At 41.1% G+C, this 20,577-nt stretch overlaps 1 protein-coding gene across 2 annotated transcripts in view; it reads left to right on the top strand.

The window, feature by feature from the left end:
• Positions 1–2,172: 2,172 nt before the first annotated feature.
• Positions 2,173–20,577, top strand: part of GOLGA3 (golgin A3) — a 1,508,539-nt gene continuing 1,490,134 nt past the window's right edge. For both annotated transcript variants that reach the window (XM_044068715.1, XM_044068714.1), the window contains exon 1: positions 2,173–2,419. The gene's annotated coding sequence lies outside the window, so the exon portion shown is untranslated. The remainder of the gene's footprint in view (positions 2,420–20,577) is intronic.

Raw genomic sequence — 20,577 nt, 5'->3', positions numbered from 1 at the left:
AAAAAAAAAGATAAGCTTGTTAAGCATTTTCTGACCTCAACAAAGCACTTAAAAAGCTTTTGATAAGTACTCCTAGGCACTGCTAAGATCGGGCTTGCACTATGAATTAACAGCGAGCAGTGCCAACCAAAAAGAACTGCTGCAGAAGGAAAAAAAACTTAAAAATCTGTTAGATTGACTTATTTTATTTGACATTTGTTTACCAGGATAGTCCGACTGGATACATGTCCATTTTCAGCGGAGGCTCGGGGAGAAAAGCTCCAAATAGACAAACTTACATAGATTACACAAGAAGTTAGATAACATTAGAAAATATAAAACGAAGTGATTATGTACAATGGTTTAGTAGTGTTCCCTAGTAGGGACTCACAATTCTCATGGACAGACAATTAAAAGCAAGAGATGTCAGACTGGATATAGAGCTTGGTGACGTAGTTGCATGTTATGTTATTTACAGATTATGCTTTCAGTTTATAACTTAACCAGGGTTGATACATGGGCAAAGCCAGTTCACTTTGAGATACTGTTTTTGAGTTTTTTTTTTTAAAGACTTTTGGATGATTGTAGGGTTATACAGTTTAGCAACGAATTACAGGTTATGCCAACAAAGTTAGCAAACAGGGATTTACCAGCTGAGTTATTAGCTTTGTGGGTTTGGACCAGTAGTCTGTTGGCCGACAGTAGGGATCTCAGGCTGCTATATGGCTTAATAATGTTTATAAGTAAAGGGGTATCCTCAGGGTGGTACAGAATTTTGTGCACTATTAAGAGCTGATTGAATTGAATTAAGCCAGACAGTTCTAGCCACTCTAGTTGTTTTAGGTTCTGGCAGTGGTAGGTTCTACAGGTGGAGCCAGTGGCGAATCTGGCAATATGGTTGTAGCTATGGGACGGCTTACCTAGTTCGGATTTGTTGAGGTTTGAGAGTAGAGGCGAGGCATATAAAAGAGTAGAGTAGGTGTGACTGTGCGATTACAGTCCTAGCCAGTGGGGTTTAAAATGTCTTGTTTCCATACAGTGATCCAAACTTCTTACTGATAGTCTGTATGGTTTTGTTGACCTGTTGAGATTATTGTCTGATAACCCCTACAATGGTGTTGATCTTGGGAGATAGTGATACCATTGTTAGACGTGACAGAGAATTAAAGTGTGGCAGATCTACTAGTGGGGGTGAAGAGTAGAAGTTTAGTTTTATTGGGGTTCAGCAGTACGCGTTGGTTGGCGAGCCAGTTCTCAATAGATATTTCGTTCTTAACACCTTTTAAATCCACTCGGACCCTTAGCTTCTGTCTAGCACCTCCAAGTGTTTTGCTGATTTTCAAAGACTTTAAAAGTCTAGTTCTGTAACTCGTAGCACGAATTACGATCTGGTCTCACCGATCAAAACTCTTAACATGTGTTCCGGTCTTGGACGCGGAAAGTGGCATCTTAAAACTAGGCGTCACATAACATTGCTCCATTCCCCGTAAATGGTTTGGCAATGAAAAAAATATATACTATGGTGAACGCCTACAGCACACAAACATCAGGGCATACTTTAGATCCTTGGAGAACTAAGGGAACCACTCATATTCACAAACGTTACGGCTGGTCACTGCATGTAACCAACGCCCATTTTTTCCTCAGGACTGAGCATCAGTGATATACCCAATGGTTAACATAAACAGTTACACAGAATAAAAGAACAGGTAGTGCAAAACTGTTATTTTAAAATGTGTATATACAAGGCTCATTTGATCACTTCGAATTAGCACGAGTATGGCTAACAACTTAATAAGAGCAAAGCGAACGAGACACATCACAGGCTCCAATTCCCCTCCCCCAGATATTACCAACGTGATAAACAAACAAATCCAGAGTCCTCTGTTTAGTTACTGACTGAACAGTCCATGACTGTAGACAACTGTATGTGACCAGGCACATTTCACACGCTCTCTGCCCTTTCCACCCATCCAGACAAACACCACTTACACCATTTCCTCAGACAGGTACTTTCGTTCACAATCAAATAAATAATTATAATTTCTGCTTTATTAAAATCCAACATACAAGGATACAAAAACACGAAAATGAATACAAAGTCCACGTCTCCAAATCAGATTCCAGTAAGTCTACTTCCTCACTTTACCGGAAATTGTTTCTGGTGAATGGGTTCGATCAAGAAACATCAGTTGTGTTATGAGAGTCTTAGTAAAGGCAGTGAGTTTTATGAATTGGAAATGCGGTTTTAAACAACGAATGCTACTTTAAAAAGCCTAGTTTCACAATTTTACAGAATATTTATGGATACTTAAATCTTTTTCACAGCATTTTACTCCCCCTAGTAAATTGTGTTTGCGGTAGGGAACGTAAACGAAGGTGGACAGTAGTGGCCACGTCCACGTCTAGAAGGAGGAGCTGACTGTGGGAGACTGTCAAGGTTTGTTTGCTTTTTCTTTTGGGGTAATATTTTGCCACATATTACTAGTATTACACACAACTGTTTTACCATTGCTGTTTATATAAAACCCGGACTGTGCAATGTAAGTTGGGTTGTGTTTTGTGTAGTATGTCAGAAAATATCAAATTAGATAATACTGAAGCTGTTTTACTAGCCTAGTACTAATCTATGAACCTATTTGTTATATTTTCTTGTTTGATAGAACGTCTAGTTATTGTGGCGACTTGCCTTTCTTTGCACTTTTTTCTGTTTGTGCTGCGGTATGTGGGTAGTTTTATTCTGAATGATTGAATACGTGCACTTTTCTTTTGTGGATGGAAAGTCATGGATGCTTCTCTGCTAATGTTTGTTTCATATTTGAATGTGGAGAGCAAGTGTTGGTCACTGTGTTATGTAATTTAAAAGTGCAGGGGTGTTTTGTCAGCACAGCTGATATACTGTCGTATTTAATTTTAAATTTAAAATACGTTTTAGGCATGATGCGTTTATGTCGTTGGTGGGGGACTGACCATGTCTAAAGTATGGAAAATACCACTAGGTAGATTGCATAATATTTTCCACATTATGTCAGTGCCTAATGTCATAATGCAGTCCAAATTGTTTCATGTATCTACTACTATTTTTTATGATTTGAGACTACAACCAAGTCAGGTATTCCAGTAATTGACAGTTTGTTCACGTGCAGAGTTTGGTAGTAGGCTGGACCAATGATTTCTTTTCAGCTTCAGAGCACAGAGGCATAGTTTTCTGACTATATGTCTGCCTTCACAATTACTAGAAACCTATTGTGTTCTATTGAGCAGAACTAAAGAGAGGGCTAAACAGTGGCAATCATGTTTTTTGTTTTTTCATTGGAACCATTGTATAACAATTGTTAACAGAAGAGAGCTTATATTAGTGACTTGTGTATTACTTTTCTACATGTGATTTTAAAATTTCTGTGATGGACCTTTTCTTCCTGGGTCTCTGCTGAAAATGGGCTTTTGACCCAGTCAAACACTCCTGGTAAACAAATGTAAAATAAAATAAACTGGGGATGAATCTAAACAGTGCTTTTGAATTAAGGACCATCAGCCTTTGATGAAACTCCTTCTAATACTGTCTGCCAGTTTCTTTAGTTTAGAGTATTCATGTCTGGAATGACTTGTATTAATTAATGCACTTCAGTATATTTTATTAGTAGCACTGTCTTTTTTGAAGTTCCATGTGGACTGCTGGCAATTATTACTTGGAACGACTAAGGGGATGCTGTATGTAAACAGCATAGTTAGCTACTTTAGTGTTTGAAGTATCAAAGATTAGGACTTGTCTAACTTGGTTCCCTTTTCTCACAAATGGTGAGTCCCTAAAGGATGGTTATATTAGTGAGAATGGGGTGGGGGTCCCAGGACAGACTTGACAGAATCTTCTGAGAACTAGTGGAGCCATTTCTAATGGTAAAGTAAGCAAATGAGTTTTGCCTGGTTGCTACAATTAACCAGTGCTATACTGCTGGTTCAAGAAATGGTGTAGTGCTTTACTGGCATTAAGAATTGTGGCAGTACATTTTTTTTTTTTCTAATGAGTTTAAATTTGTCTGAGTTTGTATTCCTGTGTCTATAGTAGAGTTTCTGAAATGCATATAACTGTCTTGTCCTGTATCATTTTGGAGGTAGGTTGGTGATATTGTAGTTAAGGGCCTCACCAGTTCGATTCGTGCAGAAGTGGGTGTGTCGCAAATTGAGTGACAACCCGGTATGCATATTTAATTTGCTCATGCATACATGAGATGAAAATATTAAATGTACACAAACGGCCCATTTCTTCCCTGCCCCTCATAAAAAATATAATGTTAAGTTTCATTATTTAATGCAGTTCAGTAACTAAATGTTGGAAAACCGGCGATCATACTTTAGGCTTGCCACCATTTTAGTTGCCCAGACTGGGACATTTTTGTGGTAAAACGAGATTTTGCAGGACAAACAGTATATCTATCCCATTTCTTTACCATTAATATTTACTGAGCTGTAGTGCCCCCTCGAGCTAACATGCCGAATACTAGGTGAATGTTCATGAAGTCAGTGTGAAGACATCGCTATGAATATTCACTTATTATTCGAATAGGAATAAACAATAGCAGATGCCATTTGAATGCAGTTTTTTATGTTGGCAAAACAGTAAGTTAGGTTCTTTTCGGTGGTCGTGGGTATGGTTTGTCCTGCAAAATCTCGTGTCCCATTTTGGAGATGGGGAAGTTGAGAGGTATGATTCACTGTAGACCGACAGGTTAAGTGAGCAGCCATCGGTATGTGTTTCACATTTTGAGGGCTAGTGTTTCCCATTTTGGAGGTGGGAGGTTGAGAGGTACGATTCACTGTAGACAGTTTTTTTTCCGGCGATATTGTAGTGGTGGGCTTCACCAGTTCAGTGCACATTTTCTTTGGTTGTACATTTGGAGGGAATGCATATTCATGAATGACATATCGGGGGGGTTTGGGGTGGGGCTTGCTACTGCGCATCTGGTGAGGCCCTCAACTACAATATCGCCATCAGGTTCATAGGTAGGTACTAGGCTATCAGCCCAAGGGCCTCCGTAAGCCTAGCCAACCAGGTTCCCCTGGCTTACGCCACCCAAGAAAGTTATTTTCCTGTGCCACTGTCGAGCAGAGACACAGAAGTGATCCCCGGGGTGTATTTCCTATTTTCCATCCACTCATCAAGATTTTTCTTGAAGAGTGCTAATGAAGAACTTTGCTTGACATGGATGGGTAGCTTGTTCCAGAGTATGGGAAATCTGTGAGACCAGAATCTATCCCTCCAGCATGTCCTGTCTATTGTGGTGACAAGGTTTAGGTCCCTAGAGCATGTAGCTCGGAAGAACAGCTCTGGGTTTGACATAGCTTTATATGTTAGGCAGAGATTACCTCGGAGGAGGCGATATGCTACGGAGTTAAGCTGGAGTTCTTTTGAGGCGGTCAGTGTAGGGCATTTGTTTGAGGCCAGTAATCCTCTTTGGCCTTTCCAGCTGCTGCATATGTCTTGTGAGGTTCATTCCAAAAGGGACGCTGTACTCTGTAATGGGTCTAATGAGTGTCAAGTAGAGGGGAACAATGGCCTCCTTTTTTTTTTTTTTTTTCCTGGATGAGAACCCTTTTATGATGAGGTGCGCCATGTAGAAGGACTTCCTGACCACTGTGGCGATGTGACTATCAAAAGAGAGACTACTGTCCACCTGGGTCCCAAGGTCTCTTATCACACATTTGGTGTTAAGTAGATTGCTGCCTATGTGGTAGTTCATGGGTACAGAGTTTTTACCAAAGGGGATGACACTGCACTTTTTGGCATTGAGCTTGAGGCCATGTCTCTGACACCAGGCATCTGTCTCAGTGAGGCCCTTCTGTAGGATGTCCACATCATTTTGGGACTTGACTATGGCTCCTAGTTTGCAGTCATCTGCGAACTTCGTTAGCCAGAGGCCTTCTGTGTTAGCCTGTACTTCAGAGAAGTAGATAGCAAACAGGAGAGGTCCTAGGATGGAACCCTGCGGTACTCCACTTGTTACTACTTTGAGGTCAGGTTTGGAGTCTGCAACTTTTACAGTGTGGGTTCTGTCAGTGAGTCAGTTGGCAACCCATCTTGTGATGTAGGGATTTATACCTAGTTTACTGAGTTTAGCTATAATTCCAGAATGGGGGATGGTGTCGAAAGCCTTGGCGAGGTCAAGATAGGCTGTGTGAACCACCTTACCCTCATCTACGGCTTTGGTGACTGCCTCAAAGAAGCCGATCAGGTTCAGGTGGCATGATCTGCCTTTCACAAACCCAAGCTGGGTGGGATCCAGAGTTTGGAGGTTACCAGTGTCTTTGTTTATGAGTTCCATGATGATACGTTCCATGGCCTTGCAGACCAGGCTCGTCAGGCTAATAGGTTGATTAGTTCCCGGGATCAGTGGTGGCTCCCCCTTTGTGGAGTGGGATAACTGTTGCTGTGCGCCATTCAGTGGGCACAAAGCCTGATGCAAGGCTATTATTGAACATGGTGCTTAAGTGGGGAGCCTGTTCGTTCTGAAGTTCGTGTAAAACGCAGCCTGGGATGTTGTCCGGTCCAATGGATGCTGTGTTTTTGGCTTTAGAGAATGCAACTTTTACCTGCGTAGTTGTGATTACAGGGACTCTGCATTCTTCCTGTATAGATATGGGCCCTTTAGGGGGTGAGGGGGGTAAAGTTATCTGCCAAGGATGTTGGCAATATCAGTTGGTTCTGTAATTTTCGTGCCGTTGTGCTGTAACTCAGAGCAGATCTGGGTGTTACCATCGAGATTCTTGACATAGATATAGAATGCTTTGTGGTTGTCCTTAGAATTAGTGGTGATTTTGTTTTCGTAGCTAGCTTTGGAGGATTATATCTCAGCTTCTTACTGAGGCTGACCAGGGAGCTCCTCCACTCATGGGATTTTACTCTCTTTTGCAACAGTTTCTTCCTTCTGTTGTACAGTTTGTTTATGGCAGGGGACCACCAGATTGGCTTCCTTTTTTGGAGGATAGCGTCTTGGTTCTGTTTGAGATAGCATGATCCATGCACTTGTGTAAGTGCTTATAGAGTGCATTTGTGTAGGATTCAGCAGTTGTAACTGTATTGTCCATCTGCATAGGTGTCATGAAGTTCACCACTTCTGTCTTAAGAAGCATGAAGTTGGTTTTGGAGAAATTTTTTATTGTGGTTTCCTTAATGGGGGGGGGGGGGCAGGATGTGGATATCAAGGGTGATTTAGCTGATGGTCCGATCGGACCAATGAGGAGTTGACTTCAGGTGTGGAACACTGGTCACTAATGTTGGTAATGACTAGGTCTAGGATATTGTTGCCCCTGGTGGGGGGTGTGGATAAGTTGATCCAGGGCATTGGAGTTAATGAATTCCAGAAAGCGTTGAGCTAAGGAGTTGGTACACAAGTAATTTTCCCAGTTAATGGTGGGGTAGTTGAAGTTGCCCATTATTAGAGTGTTTGGTTGAACCCTAATATTTTCCAGTACATCAGGAAAAGAGGAGTGGGAATCCTGGGGCATGGTGGGGGATCTGTAGCAAGCTACAATTTGGATTGCAGTTTTGCCCAGAGTTAGTTGCACTTGGATAACCTTGGATGCATTATGCTGAACAACTAGCCTGGAGATGTGGATATCCTTAATGAATATGGACACACCACCGCCTTTGGTGTTTCGGTCCAGGTTATATGGCCGAAAAGTGTGGTATGAGTTATAGCTTGGTAGTGCAGGGGTGCTTTCTGGAACCTGGAACCAGGTCTCAGTCACTGCACAGATAACTATGTTCTCCATTTTAAGGAGTGCCTCGAGTGAGTGCATTTTGAGATTAAGACTTCTAGCATTGAGTAGCATTACCCTCAGTTTTTGCTTGCCTGTTCCTGTTATGGTTTTGAATTTGTTATTTGAACCTTGCCTAAAAAGGGCATTATAGGGGCAGCAAGAGCCTTAGCCAGTATCCAGAATCCCTGGGGTGACAGGTGCAGGCCATCTGTGGCAAAGCATTGTGGTCTGTCGACCATGTCATCCCAAGCAGACAGATACTGGATCCCCTTAGAATGACACCAGAAGCTTAGCCAGTTGTTGAAGTCAATCATTTTGTCCTTGTACTGCGGTATCATTCTGGGCGATGGCAGAATGCTACTCAGGGCTAGGGTCATACCTGCCTGGGCTACAAGATCGGAGAGCTCTTCCATGTCTCTTTTCATGTAGTCCAGGGAGGTAGGTCTCAGGTCATTCACACCAACATGGACAGTGAGAGAGTCCTATTTGTACTTGTGTGGAGTGACCTGAGTGCGTGGGTTATGTGGTGGATCCTGGCACCCGAAAGGCAGCTGACAGTAACCTTCTTGTTTAGCCTGATGAGTGGGACATCAGTGTGCCTGACTATAGAGTCACCTATGACTAGTGTGTTGGGTACATTGTTTTGCCTTATTGGCTGTGGTTGAGTGGCACACTGAGTCTGTGGGCTATGTGTCATTTGGGTTGCGTTGGGGCATGGAGGTTGCTTGCATTTCTGCTTTGGAGGTCTCTGTTGCTTAGACAGATTATTATTGAGAGCCTCCACAAATGTTTTTGTTACTATGTGTGGATTTTGGTGGTGTAGATTTAGTGAGACTATGTGATGAGTGTGGTGTGGTGTAAATGTTTACCTTCTCCTCGTGACTGTCAAGTTCAGTCTTGGTTGGAGAGAGTTTTACTTCCAGTTTGGCTAGATAAGTGCATCTCTCACAGGTTGTAGTGTTGGGTGGTAGGAAGAGAGGGTTGTCTGTGTACATGAGGCAATTTCTACATTGTCTCAAGATGCCCAGATTCATCAGATAAACAGACAGGAGAGAACACTGGGAGCTGACCCTTGGACATGCCTGAATAAACTATTTTCCTCTAGATAAGTGAGGAAAGTGAGTGAGTACAAAAACTTCTTACTTGCTTAGAGAAAAACAGCATGCACAAAAACTGTTTTCCTCTAGGTAATGAGGAAGGTTTAGTGCTATAGTAATTATTAGCTTATTTAGTGCTTACAAGTTCTGAGCAAGTGCTGAGCACGAATAAGCAAATTTAAGTGCTAAAACTAAGAATCTGTATCTGCACTAGACTAGTTACAGGACAGAAACCAGTGCAAATGCAGGCTTTCAAATCGAAAGTTGAGAGAGATGGAAGAGATTGCCCAAACGGCCAGTAACTACAATTTCAGGGCCAGAACCACTCCTTATGTGGTAGACAGGTTACCTAGTGCTTACCACTCCCACTGATAAGCTAGAAGGCTTCCCTCCAACACAGAAAGGCTTGGGGGGGGGGGGGCTCAGAAGCTTACATACAGTCCAGGATACAGCAAATCTGTATCTGGAACATTAGTTACAGGAAAGGTAGGAAACATGCTTACAGTTTTTTTTTTTTTTTTTTTTTTCATACAGAAAAGTAGTAAAAACAATTCACATGCAGTGCAAGCTAGCACACGAGTATGTAGCAATATTAGACCAAACACAGTTTAAAAAATGCAATTAAATTAAAAAGGACTAAACGCAAGTGCAGAAAGAGTTTATTAGGTAGAATGTGGTAAAGAGATGGGACGGGGGGAGTGTCCCAGATCAAATCTACAGTGGGACGGGCACCTGCAAAAACCACCAAATTTAAACTACAAGCCAAAAATAGGGAGGGTAGGTGGGTGGGACAAAACTGTTTCAACAGAGATCTAAGCAGTGCTGCATAATGTACTGCTAAATAATAAAGCTGAAGTAAAATGTAACAGAATATGCCTAGTACAGAGTGGAAGATGAGCCATAGTGGACTTGGTACAAATCCATGTGGGACCACTCTGCTGATAATACTGGGTGTAGACCGTGCATCTCAGGTTCCAAGAGACCAATGTAAAAAAATGGGCAACTTTCTCCAGTTGAATAATGGCAGCCAGTCACTCACTTTGACAGTGGGAATTATATTTTTGGAGTTCTTCTACATGATAACATCAGCACAAAAAAAATATTTTTTTTTTCCTTCACTTGTAGAAACACAGTTCTGGCATCCAAACTGACTATCCAGCAGTGGTCAATGATGCAAGTCCAAGCTACTCTTGATTTTTAGTCAGCTCTTGAGCTTTTTCTGTCACTCGGTTTTCTTTTGGAAAACTGGAAAATATTTCATTGGCAAGTTCTGTGCATGGTGCGTGTCATTGTAAGAAGAATAAAAAGCAGAATTCCTTTCAATTTGCTGACTCAGTTTTTTTGCTGGGAAAATTTTTTGTCCTTCACCTGTTATGCTTCTAAAAATGTCTTTGCTCCTTTTGAAAAAGCAAATATTCTGCAGACAGTTGGGTATATAAGGGGCCAGGATCCACTGGATCATTCACGCACTTAGGTTATTGGACCCCCAAATACTGGCATGACTCTGTCATAACTCATGTGGGTGTAATTGACCTGAGATGTACCTCTCTGGACTATATGAGGAGAGACATTATGGAGCTTTCAGACCATGTCCCAGGCTGGTATGAGCCTAGCATTGAGCTTCTGCATTCACCAGTTATGCCACAACATGAACAGAAGATGATTGACTTTAATGATCGGCTTAGCTTGTGGTGACATTCTAAGGGGATGCAATATTTTCAGTATGGGAGGATATGGTCAATGGACCATGTTGCTTTGCCCAGAAAGGTTTGCACCTGTCCCTTCTGGGCTTTCAGTTATTGGCTAAAACATTGTCCTCCCTTTAGTGCCTTTTTAGGCAATTCCAAACCTGTCAACATAGCAAGATCAATCCAATCTACAGGTGTCACTGCTCAAGGTCAGGAGTCTAAACAGGAAATTCTGCTCATCCAAGCTCTCCTCACCCTGGAGAATGCAGACTTCATTGCAGTTACCAAGACATGGTTTAAAGCTGTAGTGAGTACCTTAGAAGTTCAAAGCTACAATGCCTTCCATACATTTTAGCTCTGTTACTGCACATACAGGGATTAAAGTTGGAGACATCGCAATCTACATGCATAACAAAGTTCCCTCAAGGATGGTCAGACAGGATGATGAGCTTGTGCTTCTACATGTCCATTTTACCATAGATAAAAGCCCTGTACCATAACCTTGCCACTTGTAGGCCGCCTTTATGACCAAATAAACCCTTATCTCTTACTTCAAACTTAACTTCTTGGAGACACTTGCCATTCAACCCAGTGCCATTACCCATTGTAAACTGGAAGTTGTACATGGCTCCAAACCTGCAGGTCCAGCGATTCCTGGATTTTGTAAACTGGAAGTTAAACCTGCAGGTCCAGCGATTCCTGGATTTTGCAAATACAAACACAGTGGATCAGATAGTCCACACACTCAAAAGGGGAGCAAACATACTGGTCCTAGTCCTCACTAACATGGGAGAATGCTGCACCCCTCAGTGCAATGTCCGTTCTGGAAAGGTCTGACCATAAAGCTGTCTCCTTTGAAATAAAAATAAAATCTGTGACTTCAGCTAACCCGGTGGCATGTAGTTTTTTCTAAGACAAACTTCCTATTAAGTGACAATTTGAGAAAATTTCAAGCCCCCATATCCTGAGAACAAAGTTGCCTATTTGGAATTGTTCTGATACTCTAATACAGTCATGTTAATAAATGCATAGAGACAGCTGTGCCCACCAGAAGTAAGCTCAGGACAAACTCAAAAAAAAAAAAAGCCACCCTGGTGGAATCCAGTCATCAGTAGGCTGCACAACATAAGGAAGAAAGTCATGACAGAAGTCAGGAAATAGAGAGCCTCCAGTAGGATAAAAAAATTGTCTTATCAATCTAAACAGACCAACCATGCCGGAGGGTAAATCAAGTCAATTTTAAGGTAAAAATAGCAGCCATAGTCTTTTTGGGACAGTACCCCTCCAAAGCTGTGCACAACAATGTGCAAAGCTAACTGTGAATGGAGACACCTCCACAGAGCTGAAAGATTTAACAAACATGCTGGCTTACAAATTCAGCTCCAGTTTTACCCCCAGTCACCCTTCAACGAAGTACCATCAAACATTAACTCCCCAACCAACACTAGGAAACATGTCCTCAACTCACTCTTCAAGGCAAAGAACACTGCATTGATGGGCCCTGGTAATATCCAAGCATACCTCCTTCATAGATTAAAACATGACCTAAGACTACTGGAGTCACTATTTAACCATAGCCTGCAATCGTGCTTCGGGCCACACGAAAGGAGAACTGCAGAAGGACAGGCCTTCTATAGACTCCGGCAACTACAGACTCATTAGTCTGACTAGTGTCATATGCAAAACTATTGAAAGAATTATGATTGGAAATGATTAATAATGACATTTTTAATGTCCAGACACACTATCCAACCCAGTTTGGTGTTGTCAAGGGAAGATCATAGCTACTCAATCTGGTAGACTTCTTCAGGAAGGTCATTAAAGCAATGTGCAAGGGCAATATGGTGTATACAGTCTACCTTTCTATGTTTCTCAACTTGTAGGCAAGGCTATGGCATCTAGGTCCAAGGAAGTCATTATTCCACTGTACTCGGCCCTCATCAGACTGCTCATAGAGTACAGTGAGTCCCTCCCTTCAGTATGTACCTGACCTGGCACTTGCAACAGCTGGAATGTCCAGAGAGGTTCCTCACAGAAACAATACAAGGCATTACCAACATGTCCTATGCAGATCCTATCAAAGCCCTGTCCTTGTACTCTGTCTCCTACAGACAGTTGAGGGATAGCCTATGTCTTGCATACAGAGTATCCTGATCTGTTGCATATCTGAAAAACAAATAGCATCGGAACTATACAATCCCGGGACTTAACTGTTCCTCCAACATGTCCTACTTGTGTCACAAGGTTTATGTGTCTCAGAGAATACCATTTCTCTGCAGCAGGCTTCTCATCCATGTGAAGCAGTGTTCTTCCCCTGACTCTATTCAAACATAAGCTGGCCAGTGGATGGGAAATTGGAAATGTACCCCTGGTGCCTATGTTTCTGAAGGTTAGAGGCAACCTGTAAGTGTTTGACCATGCATGCCTTAGCTTACACATACCCCTAAAAATAATCACTAAGGCACCAGATTTTTTTAATACATTTGGGATGCATGGTTAGGTTTAAAGGACCTTTGTGGATGTTCGCCTACTGTGAACGTGTAGGAACTTGAATCTTGTACTTCCCTCTTGGCGTTCTTTAATTGCAGAGGTGAACTGCTTCCCCCACAGGGATAAACTGTCTTCTCCTTGGTGTATAGTGAGTAATCATTTTCCTCTAGCACTGGTATCCCCAGTTGATAGAACTTTACCCTTCTTCCACTTTTTTATCAGGAGCAGCTCCTTCTGCTGTTATGACTGTACCTTCATTACCTACTCTAGATCTTGATTTGTTTATCACTGGCAAATTTTGAACATAGACATGGGGTGCCCTTTCATTTAACAATTCCTGCTGTGGTGTTCCAGCTCAGTTTGCTTGTTTTTACGTTCATGTAATTAATACAAATCTGTTCTTTCCAGTTTCTGTGGTGCAGCAGAGAATCTCTGGTTACTTTTGTTTGCTCTTTCTTCTTTCTCCATTACTTTTGAAACTGTTCTTCTTCTTCTTTAGAAGCCTCATATTCGGATAGTCTTTCATTTTGACATCTGATGTCTGCAGTTGTATCAGCTCATCTGAATAGCTACTTAAAGCTGCTTCCATACTTTCCAGCCTTTTTGTCATTTGATTGTATATATTTCTGTAGTGTGTCACTTCTTTTAAACACCACTAAATGCATTTTTTTCCTCTAAATTACTGGAAGTCCTCTCGTGTACTGAGGCTGAAACTTCAACTGCTTTTAGCTGAACAGCTGAGAAACTCTTCCCCACCATGTTTTTTTCTTTTCTACTTGATTTTTTTTTTTTACTTTCTCCACATCTCTTCTTTGCTGGCATCCAGGCAATGTAATGTCTAAGCAGTAACTGAATTTTAGCTAAAGAAATAAAATTTGGAATCGTACAGCAAAAGTCGAGTGTTGACAGTGGGTAAGCTGTAATCAACCTTTGGATCAGTATGTAGACATCTTGGAAGTCCTTTGGCAGCAATAGTTGTAGAATTTTCTGATCTGCTTGATGTTGCCTTGATTTTCTGCACATGTACTTGGTTATGACATTACCTTATGCTTGCTGTCAGCAAACATACTTGTTTAGGAAAGTCAGCAGACCAGCGCATGCCCTCTACTATAGCATGTCTTGGTCCTACATATGTGTGATTTCATCAGTCAGTACCCTTCACTTTAAGTTCATCTGAAAACATTTGGTGGGTCATAGTTGCACTCTGTTTTAGACCATGGCTGTCCAACCTTTTTAGCTCGGGCACTGCTTACCATACAGTTCAGGGGCCACTTACCATACTTTGCAAGGTTTTAGGGGCCACATTACCATGTTCAATATGTATCTGTCCATTCAAAACAGTTTTATATGACATACCAAGGGCCAGATAAAATGCTTCAGCAGGTCTGATTGTGGCCCTAGGACCACCTGTTGGACCCCCCCTGTTTTAGATTAATAAAACTCTCTGAACAGTAACACTTTTTTTCAGTAGTAAATATGGAGAATTCAGCATATGGAGAAATGAACTGTTCTATTAGTTCTATCCAGAAATTCAGCAAGATGAAAATGTAAGTTTAATTGTACTTTTGTTGCTCTTGATAGTGCTGCAAGTAGCTCAGTTGAAGGTTTTTGTCTTGTTTGGATGTGCAAATATTTAACACGATTGAATGCAGTTGGTTTTTAGTGTGATAGCTGTGCTTTAATGTTCCTTACAGTATGTGTGGATAAGTTGAATCATAGATTAAGTCCTCTTGTGTCCTGTGTTGTGATTATCACTTTTGCAGAGTTTTGTTGAATTTTAGAATTTTAAGCTTTAAGTGATAGTTTGAGTTGGATTGTTTTTAGTACAAGTCAATTAGTAGAGTTTGTGAGATAGATGGTACTTGGTTACAACTTCAATAATCAAGTAGTCACTATGTATAACCTTCATTCAGCTCCCACGTTTACTTAATTATCATAGGAGGTTGCTAGGCTAATGGACCCTGGGGCCCTTCCAAGCCTAGCCAAGAGTTTATAGCACTTGAATACCATTACTAACTTGACCTATCCCAATAGTATCTTTCTACATGCTTGCTTCCTTAGGGTATGATCATCTAGGAATGCTATTACTAATTGAAGTTTCTTATCACTGTTAGCCTATCACAGTGAAATAGGAAAGTGGTACTGTTGCTTTCTTTGGCCCACAATACAGTGTTGTCTGGTGCCTTTGCTAAGCATAAATCCATAGATTAGTGATTGAATTACAGATTTTGAACTGTTATCTACATTTCAATGTCCGGTGTTTTCTTCGCAAGAAGTTGCAAATGTATTGTTACTGAAACTGGTTGCTTGTAGGTGATTTTTTTCCTTTATTGTTGATTGAAGTCACACTAACTGGAACTGAAGCTTTGTGTTGCAAGCTAAGACTATCCTGGGGTCATAGGTAGCTATGTTTGTATAAGATTGTGGACTGCATTCTGGTTTAAATATCTCAATGATAATATTCTTGCCATAGAAAACTTACTGTCATTGGCTGAATAACACTTAACTGTGATACTCAAGGTGGATCTTGCTGATGCTAGACCTATGCTAAAGCCTTGTACATATGACTCCATAAATTTCAAGGTCAAACTGTCTCGGCATCTTTCCTTGCTCCTGATTTTTTGACCTTGCTAATGGCTTTGTTGGTTATAACCTGTACTCATAAACTGCAGCTGCATGTCTGATTTTTGGATTCGCAAGAAACTGGAAAATAAATTGCTTGGGCACATTAAAGGCATCACAAGATATTGCTGTTAAGATGCTGCTGTTATATGTTTTCGTACTCGTTAAGTTGTAGATTTATCTTCATCGTATGCCTCCTGTCCTGGACCTGAGCATGGATGATCAAGGAAGAAAGTACTTTGTGCTCCTTCATGACCTGCAATGAGAAGCAGGTAAATGATTTAATGATTCATACCCATGTTAGGAGCCTAAGAGAGAGATGATCAGAGGTTCAAAGCTGGCTTTCACGTTTCATTTTGGTTTATAAATGCTGTTTTTACCCTAATAGCTACTGAATATCATGTCTCTCGTAATCAGACTTGAGCCTACTGATTTCCTCCCTACTGAGTTTACATAGCACAAGCTCTGAGGAGGTGCAGTCCTCCAGGCAGCTGTGGAGGTGGTTTATGTTCTTGCTGGTATGCTTTTTAATGTGGCTGTGGAGTACAGGCAGGGTGGTGACCTTCATCATCACTGGGAGGACAACCCATGCCTTCCACATTGTGGGTATACTCTCCAATGTACCCACAATGAAGGTTATTGCATGTGCTGCATGGTTGCAGAATGCGTGCCCCAGGACTGTCTTTGATTCGCTGCATCTCCTTTGAGGGATTGCTTATTCACAACAGTACATCCATCTGCCCCCTCCCAAAAGCTACTCCTGCCCATCCACCCATTATTGGCTGCAACAGATGCCCAAGCTGCTAGCGAAACCCAGGTTTTCTTTATGCCAGTAGAGTTGGTGACTTCATATTTTATTTTAATAAATAATACCACTTCAGGGCATTTTTCTTAACAAGGGTTCAGGTTTCATCCATTAATGGACTGGAACCTTATTGGAAACTGTAACAACCTAGATATTTGTTGAACTCTATAGTGAAAACTACTTGTGGACTATAATCTGTAATAGTGCCTGAAGATTAAGTATGTCTGTAGCTCCAAACACGGGACTTGTTTGGCTGTTCATAAAATTTTGATTGCTGTCTTGGTTTAATGTTTTGGTTTCTTTCTTTATTGTTCATGATTTGACTTCCCGTTTTCTGCAAAGTACCAACTGTTCTGTAGCACAGTTACTTTAATCACTATTGTGGTGAAGTCAGCTTGTTTGAATATATAATAGCACAGAAGAAATTGAGTGTTCTGCCTAGGATGTCTGCCGGATATGGTGTTCTGTACCGAGTAATAACTTCAGATTTGGTGAGTATAACCTGGTTGAGTATATGGTGACATTTCTGCACGTACTCAACTCCAAATATTGAGATTGTGGAGTATAGGAATTTATTTATGAGCTGTTATTATTTTGCGCATCTGCATTATATTTTCAAGCAGCTCCTTTTAATTTTCAGTGTATTGGATACTAACAAGATTGTTGTGGGTTACCAGCTCCATGTAGTAGAGATTTAAAGCCCTGATTATGCAGCAGGTAACCTGAGTTTGATTAGCTGCTTGGGTATCTGTAGGAGCTGAACAGGGAGGGTTGGCCGTAAGCAGCTAGTGTGAGGTCACCACAAGGGTGACACCCTGTAACAGCACTAGGTGTTAGATTCAGCGGCCTCCAGGCCTCTATCAGAGTGCAGTCACACTGGAAGCTGAAGGAGTTTGGCGTGCAAGAGACAGCAGTATTGGGGTTTGGAAGAGCTACTGAGGGGCTCCCAGGGAAAGGATAGGCCAAATCAGCAAGTTGGCCCACTCTCTACCACCCAGCTATTAACTGACTATGGAGAGTCAGTCAAAATTTCCAGATAGGAACAAATGAGCTGTTGGGTACTCCCTTGACTTGGGGAATGCCTTGCTCCATAGCCAGCCTTGGGCATAGACCAACTAGGCGGCTACCTAGGGCACCGCCCTAGTAGGGGCACTTTTCCAGTAATTTGGATGGTGTAGGTAGACCAGGATGGGGGCACTGGGTGGTGCTGTGCAGCCCTTTTGCCTAGGGCACCAGTTGGCCAATGGCTAGCCCTGCCTGGCTCCACCCCCTAGGATAAGTGGACTGATTTAGGTACTGGTAGAAGCGCAAACATGCAAGTTCCTATGGGGGGAGGAGAAAAGATTGTTGTGGATTTACAATAATGCTGTAAATTCTCCCCTGAGCTTATTGTCAAAACCTTTGTATTGTTCCATCCTCATTGTTGCAAGTAAGCTGTTATTTAATACAGAAGTATTTAGTCAGAACTTGGCAAATGTTTGTTCACAAAGGAAGGCTCACCCTTGTTTTAGATGTTGAGGTATATTTGATTAGCATTTATTGTCTATGGCATTCTCACGCAAAGACAGAATTCTCATCTGGTGAGAATTGTGTTGATTATTTGACTTGCTGTGCAGTTTGACTTTTCTTGCTGCAAAGAAAGCCTTTTCATCTGATGAATTTGAATCTAAACTCTGCACTCAATTTTTGAAATGTAGCTTGTAAGTCAACCTGTTAAGAGTTGTAAATTCTCTTACATGGGGAAAAATGGGCATTAAATTTCAGGAAGGGCTGTATGATTATTTTGTAGGATAAGGCAGAACAAGCAGTGCACAATGTAAACACTTCATAAAATGTCCTCAGTATTCTGATTCTTTTTCAAGTTTCTGAAATTTCATCAGAGTGTGTTGGGAATACGAACAATAATTTGGAGGTTTAAGAATACCACTTGCTACTTTTTACTTGGATAGGTGTTTTGACTGTAATGAAAAGGTAAGTCTTAAACCAGTATTGAAAAAGGCACCTTTTAAGGTGCTGATAGCCAATTACGATGACATCAGTGCTTTGACATAAGAAAATGGTGGGCCAAGTCTAGTGTGATCTGAACACCAATCTGGTTTTCATTCAGCACTGGCATAAACCCCCATTTTGTTCAAGGGGTTGGGGTGTCACAGCAACATTGACAGTTATAGAGATGTATTAATTTTATTTATTTTGGAGTTTTAAGTGTTCCAGCTTTTTTTGGTTTATTTTTTATTTTCTACAGACAATATTTCTGTAGTTTGAGTGATAACCTAATGGCAGAAATTGGCAGGGTTACTCAGTATTGTTTCTCCTTGATCTCTCTCTAGTAGTTGTCACAGTGGATCGTTTTGGAGCATCTGCAGTCTTATTGTGGGCTTTTGCAAGTGTTGATTTGCTTTGCTTCCTATCTTTTTGAGATGGTTTGAGTATTGTTTATACAGTTAATTCCTCATTTACCATGTTTTTTGTCATGTGTGTCATTAAGGCTAGGAAGGTAAAGCAGAAAAGTTTCAAATCACCCCTAATTAGGGTTGCCACCTTTTAACAAGGCCAAAGTGGGACATGGGGGTGTGGGCAGTAGGACATGAGGGTGTGACCAATATTACACTGGCCACACCCCCCACCATGACATCACCAGAGGTGTTGAAGGGGGTGCAGTATTGCAGTTATGGGTACAACACTGAAGTTACTACAGCATACTGAAAACTCACAAACCATTTTAAATGAAGTGAAGTATTACTGCAAAAACACATTACTTAGTTGTAACAGTAAGTAAACTTTAAAGGAAAAAAGCACACTACTCATATTAAACAAACCCTTATGTTTATTTAAAAAAAGTAAAAAAAATTCTACATAAACTAACCGTGACATTCTACATAAACTAACCGTGACATAGAAAACTAATCTACATAATGCACGCAAGCTAAACGTGTATAATTACGACCTATTTTTATTGCAAATTAAAGGGAAAGCAAAAAGTAACACAATTACGTACTGCACACTCGATAAGTAGACTAAATCACCTTTTTTTTTGTTTAATTGTGTACTTTACATTTGATTTTATGGCCTGAAGAAGGGCCCAATTTGATGTAGTATTTCAATAAAAGTCACTACATTTCATCTGGTAATTTATAGTCCTCATTAGCTCGGCTTTTAACAAGTCCACACTACATCGGTTCCTCATATCTGTCCATTTACTTATCACCAAAGAAAAAAACTCTTTCTGCAAATGCATTAGATGTTGGTATAGATAATACCCTAGCAATTACCAGATATAGTGCAGTCAGCTCAGACCTTTCTCTGAAAAGCTTCAGACACTTTTCTCCTGGGGACAAGGTTGTGGTACATAACTGTTGGAGAAAAGGCTTAATTGCTAAATAGTCCTGGAAAAGATGGTCTTCATCTACGTCCCGCAGACTCAGGGCAGTGGTCACACTGAGTATGTCACTGAAAGCAAAGGACTCCATTAAAGATTCTTTAGACAGTGTAAACAAAATCTACAGTTCAAAGTACTTGACTGCTGTCTCCAAGAACATATTGAAGTCTCTCTTCAGTTAGTTAACAGAAGTGCTGTCTAATGTGCTCATACGTGCCCTAAGTTTTCCTCCAAAGAAAGCATCTTAAGCTCTTGCCTGCAGTTTTTCCTTGAGAGAGACCATTGCAGAAAATGTTTCTATGGTAGTAAGTGCTATGCTTATTGAAATCCAGAAGAACAACACTGAGTTCAAATAGACCTGGGGCAGTGTAGACCATGCATTCTCACCATGCTCATTAGCTGAACATACTGCCGTATCTGCCAGGGGGTCGTCTCTTCTCCCTGGGAGAGGAAATAGAACTGGAGCACTGGGATATTTTTCACTATTCCTTCAATAGTGGGCAGTAGTGACAGCCACCTTGTTGGCATATGTCTTAAGACTCAAATTCTATGTCACAAAACTCAAAAGTCTTTCAGGTCTCTGGTTTTTGTGGCAGAACCTGAGAAATGTCTGAAAAGTTTCATCACAAATACTTCCACGTCAAAAGTTAGTTGTGCAGCTGCTTTTCTGGCTGCATTATGAATGATGTGGGCAACAGAGTTAGTCTTCTGGAGTGAGGGGCACTTTTCTTTTAATCTACTATACCTGCCAGATTTCTT

Source organism: Protopterus annectens, chromosome 4.part0 (genome assembly GCF_019279795.1).
Source record: "Protopterus annectens isolate FY-2018-M chromosome 4.part0, PAN1.0, whole genome shotgun sequence".
NCBI lineage: Eukaryota > Metazoa > Chordata > Ceratodontiformes > Protopteridae > Protopterus > Protopterus annectens.
The sequence above is the reverse complement of the archived record's forward strand: the minus strand, read 5'-3'. Positions and strand labels throughout refer to the sequence as shown.